Consider the following 6,021-nt stretch of genomic DNA (forward strand, 5'->3'; position numbering starts at 1 on the left):
GTTTGCTTTCGGAGTTGACAAGATAAATATAATCTTGTACCTGTCAGGAAACAGGTGTTGCATTCAGTCCCTTAATAACAGAATGACGTGTGTGGGCCTGTATGTGTTAGCTGATATTATTCCCAGTCCTTCCTGCCTGTCCTACTTTTCAGTAGGACCCCCCCCCCCCCCCCCCCCGAGTTAAGTGTGACTCATTAGTCTCATTAGTGAGACTCAGACCTGGAGGTGTTCCTCAGGGCTGCATTGGCCCTGCTGCGTGTTCATCTGATTACAGGACCCACTCCTAAAGAAGTGTATGAGTGGATAAAAGCCCCAAGCAACACAAGAAAAAGATCAGAGAGGGTAAGGGTTAGGTGTAGGGTTAGGTTAGGGTTAGGTTCCTCTGCTGATGGAAAGCAACCTCTCATGTCCACGTGAACACATACTTACACACCAAGCTCTGTGACACTGATGCACCGTCAACACAACACGTGCACGCCCTCTTCCACAGTTCTTGGGAAACCACTCCAACCTAACACAGCAGATGGTCTAATGTGTGTTCCCATCTCTCTGAGGATGGTTCTCCCCTCCCCTCTCCATTTCTACCCCTTCTCTTTCCCCTCCTCTTTCTTTTCCTCTTTCCATATTGAAGGACATCACGTGTTTACATCCAAGGTAGATAAGCAGGCAGGCGATAAAGCCTAACCCACTGACAAAGGAAAAGAGATAAGGAGAGAGAGAGTGCGGATGAAAGAGACGGAGAGAGGGAGGGAGAACGAAACATCTACAGAGTTGACAGGAACATTGTGTGAAAGAGAGAAAGGGAGTAAATGGAAAGAGAGAAAGGAACAGTTTTCACACATTCCCCCAGACGGCTGTGTGTGGATGCTGGAGTGTGTTTTCTCCGGGTGACTATTTGACACCTCATAAACAGTGACACAAGGCTGGTGATTAGAGTTGGGATCGTCTGTACACCAGTCACTTAATCACACCTACACAAATACTGTCCGTATTCTTACTTCCACATCCACCTGATCAATTTGAAAGTGGTTGAAAGACTTCAGATGAGTCACATGTGCGCTCCACGCACATCTCTGCTCCCACACCAACACCAACAGAACCTCTTGGAAACAAAAAGAACAACCATCTCACATCGTGCGTGATGGCAGATGGAAGATCGGTTGCCAGGTCAGACATGATAGCTCTGGACGCCGCTGAGACGAAAATTCATCAGACACGGTGGCCTTAATCTCTCTACTGATCACAGAAGCAATCAGCAAGGACCGACACGATGCACCTGGGTCTCAGCACGCCTCAAGTCTTCAGCCCTCCTCCTCAATCTCACCCCATTTAGGAGAGAGGAGAGGAAGGGAGAGAAGCAGGGAAGGAAGCGCAAAATGACAATTTTCATAAAAAATAGACTCGCCAATATCTACTGAATTGGCAGAGTGTGATTATGCTTGTGTTTGTATGTGCGTGTGTGTGTGTGTGTGTGTGTGGAAACGAGAGCAATAGAGAGAGAGAAGTAGGGATTGCAGAAAATAAATGACATTCAGAGGAGCATCTGGAGTGGTCCTTCAGAAAGAAAGTTATGATCAGATCAAGGCTGAAGAACACCATGTTCCAAAATGTTTCCAGAAAACCAATACACCTACTAGGCATAATGTATTCCACCAAATTCAGATCGGAGACAGTCAACTTCTTCATGAGGTTATCTGACACACCAGCGTTTCCTTGAAGCTGGCATGAGATGGCATTGACTTGAGTTTGAAACAGTGCCCAGTATACACTCCCACAAAATCCCGCAGAATCTGATCTCTAATGTATCCATCTTAGGGGATTTGGAGGGGGGAGTGTGTGCGGAACCAGTGTGGAGTGTATTATTAACTGTCTGACAGGGGATTACTATGAAGGGTCCGGCTGCTTCCAAAAACTCTGCTGCTTTCTACATTTCCTACCTCATAAATCTTAACTGCTCCCTTATGAAATATGGACACAGCAGTACAGTGACACGCTGACACACACACGCACATGCACACACACTGTGCAAGTATTTAGTGATACCCCCTCAAACCCCTGAGCAGCAGTGCCACTCTGCTGCTGATGCCAGTCTCTCACCCCATTGGCTGCTGATGCCAGTCTCTCACCCCATTGGCCCATGGCCAGAGACCAGAGAGACTTGTGCTCTGCCCAAGTACCACACACATCCCTGATCCCCCACTATGTCTCTATCTCTGGCCCTCTATTTTCCTCCCTCTCTCTCTCTCCCTCTCAAACCCAGAACCCCTCAATTCTGACAGGGCTCTGAGTTATAACCATTCCCAGGGAGGGGGGCTCTAAGTCATTTTCCATTGGCTCCAAACACACACTTCCAAAGGCAATCTACCTGACATGACAACCAGTTCCTTTGGGAGGAGAGTAAAGAATGAGAGGACAGGAGGCGAGATTCAAGGAGAGAAGGAGAATGGAGGAGAGAGGGGAGATGAGTAACCAAGAGAGAAAAGTGGAGGGCAGGCAAGGAGAGGGAGAGAGACAGGGGGAAAAAGTTGTGATTGTTGTTTACCCCAGCTAATCAGACTCTGTCGGTATTCCCATGTGGATAATGATGATTGAAAGATCGCCAGACTGGACACAAGACCCTCTGCACCAATCACTGCACTTGGATTGATTTGTTGATTTCTCTCCCCCTATCAGAGCCATTCTCTCTACCCGACAGTGAGCTGCTCTAACTACCATCTTAAAGAAGTCAAATTTGAGTATAAGAACTTCAGAACCTTCACCTTCTGAACTTCCGATTTTTAGGAAATACCTGTCTGCATCTGAACTACATTCACATGCAAGTATGTGATGTTGTGACAGTGAGAAGGTACATAGACCCGTAGATTAGAAGTTGCATGGTTGTCCTGGAAACAGCTGCCTGTCTGATAGGTAATGGCAACAGACCCTGACCTGCTGTTAGACACTGTCTCTATGGTGACAGTGACAGGCCAGGATGTGCTTACACTTCTATAGAGACTTCTGTAACATAAACACACATCTGTATGAAGAACCTGCGTACACGCTCGCGCGCACACACACACACACACACACACACACACACACACACACACTTACACACACTTACACACACTTCAGCACCTTATAGCACCATTCCCCATTGTAAAATGTGACAAGCATAATTCATAACCATTTTTGTAATATGAAAACAAAGCTTATTGTCTGCTGGAGAAACAATCTCTGAATAAATTAGTTCTCTATAACTGTGTTGGAGAAAGAGAGAGAGTAAGAGAAGAGTGTAAATGAGAGAGGAGGGCAGTAATTATTCCAACTGCTTCATTAGGGCTTGTATTTATGACGCCTGAGGCAAAGTACTTATTGAGAGAGAATGAATGTAAAAATGAATAAAGGAAATAAAGAGAGTGACGCATGCAACCCATGCTAGAAGTCCCAGTAAAAGCATGTAAAAGCATGTCCATTCATATCATGTCAAATAACTGCCATTCTATTCCCTGGCATTCTATTCCCTGGCATTCTATTCCATCACAGGAAAGTGGGTGAAAAACCTTCAACTAACAAGTCAAAAATGTTTCTCTCAACCTGTACTTTCCTCCCTTTCAGAATCATTTTGTTTGTCTCTTATAATCTCCACATATTTCACCTCTTCTTTCTCTGTCCTTCTCTGCTCTTCCTCTCGTTCTCCATCGACTTCTTTCATTCCGTTTCCTCAGTTCTCTCTCTTCTGGTCTCTTTAACTATCTCCATCCACCCCTTCAACCAGGACTGTAATGGTTTCACATTTGTATTCCATCCATCCATGTCTTTGGCTGATGAGGCTGTTTTCTCTCATTGTAACCTGTTGATCCATCAGATCGTCTCCATCCACCTGAGCACTGAGCTCTGACCGGAGGAGACCACTGTACCATGACATCCCAGACCTGTCTCTGAGGAGATACCCCCTCCCCAGCCCCCAAACACACACACACACACACACACACACTCACACACACACTCACTCACTCACTCACTCACACACACTTTCATGGCACAACGAGGGATGAAATTGACACCACCGTTGAGTGATCAATACGTTACATTCATCATCACGGATCAGTATGGGTGCAAACACATTTGCACGCGTGCACAGACGTGCGTACACACGTGCGCACACACACACGTCAACATGCACATGTGAACGCACACACACACAGAGACAGAAAACATAGATTGTTATGGAGCTGTATCAAGACACCAGAGAGACAGAATAATTAAAGGTTTCAAATGTATAGCCTGCAGAGAGAACAGAAGATAAAAAATCACATCCATACCCCTCAAATGGAGGGATGGTAATGGGCTAGATGGAGGGATGATACAGAAGGATGTGCACGCCATCTCTCATTTCATCTCTCCATCTTGGCTCTCTGACCAGTCCTATCAGTCCTGGAGATAAACTCTGGGCACTGATTTGCATTATGTTTAATGCCCTGAAATATAACTATTATGCCCCATTTTTAGCTTTCAAATGCTTTTTTTGTAACTACAAAGCTTTTAGATTCCCCAAATCCTCTTACATTTATAAACATTTCATATGGGATGACAATAATCTTTTTTCCATAGAATCACGCTCACACACTAAGGGTGTCACGAGCCACAGAGACAAGTTCTTCTTTGATGAAAACACATCGAACTCCTCTACTGGACTTGATCACAACAGCCTTCTCCATGTTTGTTATGTGACCTGCAGGAGAGAGAGAGAGAGACATTGAGGAAGGACGGAGAGGGAGGAGTGAACGAGAGAACGGGAAGGACAGAGACAGGGAATTGAGGGATTGAGGGAGGTCATGAGAAGAGTGAATGAGGTCCGCAGTAAGTAGTCTGTGCTGTTTCAACCCAGCTACTCATCTCCGTCTGACTGACTGGATGACCCCAGCCCAAACTCACTAATGGGGAGAGAGAGATTCATAGGGTACGGCTGAGATAGGAGAAACAGAGAGAAAGAGATAGATAGAGAGAGGAAGGGAAGGAGGGAGGGAGGGAGGGAGGAAAGAGATGGGAAGAAAAGAAAAGTTACGAAGATGAGGAGGGGGAAGAAGATTGAAATTGAGAGGGAGTTGAGAAGGGAGAAAGAAAGAGGGATAGAAGAAAGAGAGAATACAAAGAGATTGAGAGGTGAAGGGAGAGTGGAGATGGGTTTTCAAGGAGGGGTGGATGAGAGAGTGGCCTGCAGGGGAGGGCTGATGCTGCTGTCTGTTATAATCGCCCACTTTCAAGCCGATAACATCGTAGCGCACAATCCTTACTATTCATCTTGCTTCAGAGAAATCAATAGCAATGCAACCTATGTAATGTAACAGTCTCGCTATTGTGTCCTTTCCTTTCCTGATTCCACCACCCACCATGTACAGTTGCTTCAGGAATAAGATGAAGTAACACGAAATGTGGTTTATTTGATTTCTCTGAACACCCCTTTTCCTACCTCTAAATCATGCCTGTCAAAGTCAGGATTACAGACTATTCATTGTGCCTGGCTAAGCAGACAGGAGCATGTGCATTTCGTTGCCTCTCACGCAGTCAGCCATGCGGTCTTTTATCATCAAAGCTATTGATCTGGGCCATCAGCTGCCTCTGAGGCTTATCTATAAGAAAACCTGTGGCTGCCTCCCTGCTGATTAGGAGTGTGTGCAGGGTCTCACCGCAGGCGCTTGACCGCCCCCTGATGTTTTTAAAGGGTAACTGCATCAGTCAGTCTGGGCACTCCTTATCTCTGACACAGCAGGGAGAGGATGGATGTGGAGAGTAGTTGTTGGTCCAAGCAGACATGAAAGTCATGATCATAAGTGTGTGAGAAGCTCACCATCAAGCTACTAAATCAAATTATTTTATGCTTGTAAACACTGCTGGAGATGTCTGTGTGCGCGCGTATGTACAGGCATGCGTGTGAGTGTATTAACAAAGTTGGCCAAACCTTTCAAAATGGTTGTTTAATTAGTGCTTCTTTAATTTTTTTCTATTACAATTATTGCTCAAACAACAGTGACACTGCAA

Source organism: Osmerus mordax, chromosome 10 (genome assembly GCF_038355195.1).
Source record: "Osmerus mordax isolate fOsmMor3 chromosome 10, fOsmMor3.pri, whole genome shotgun sequence".
Lineage (NCBI taxonomy): Eukaryota > Metazoa > Chordata > Actinopteri > Osmeriformes > Osmeridae > Osmerus > Osmerus mordax.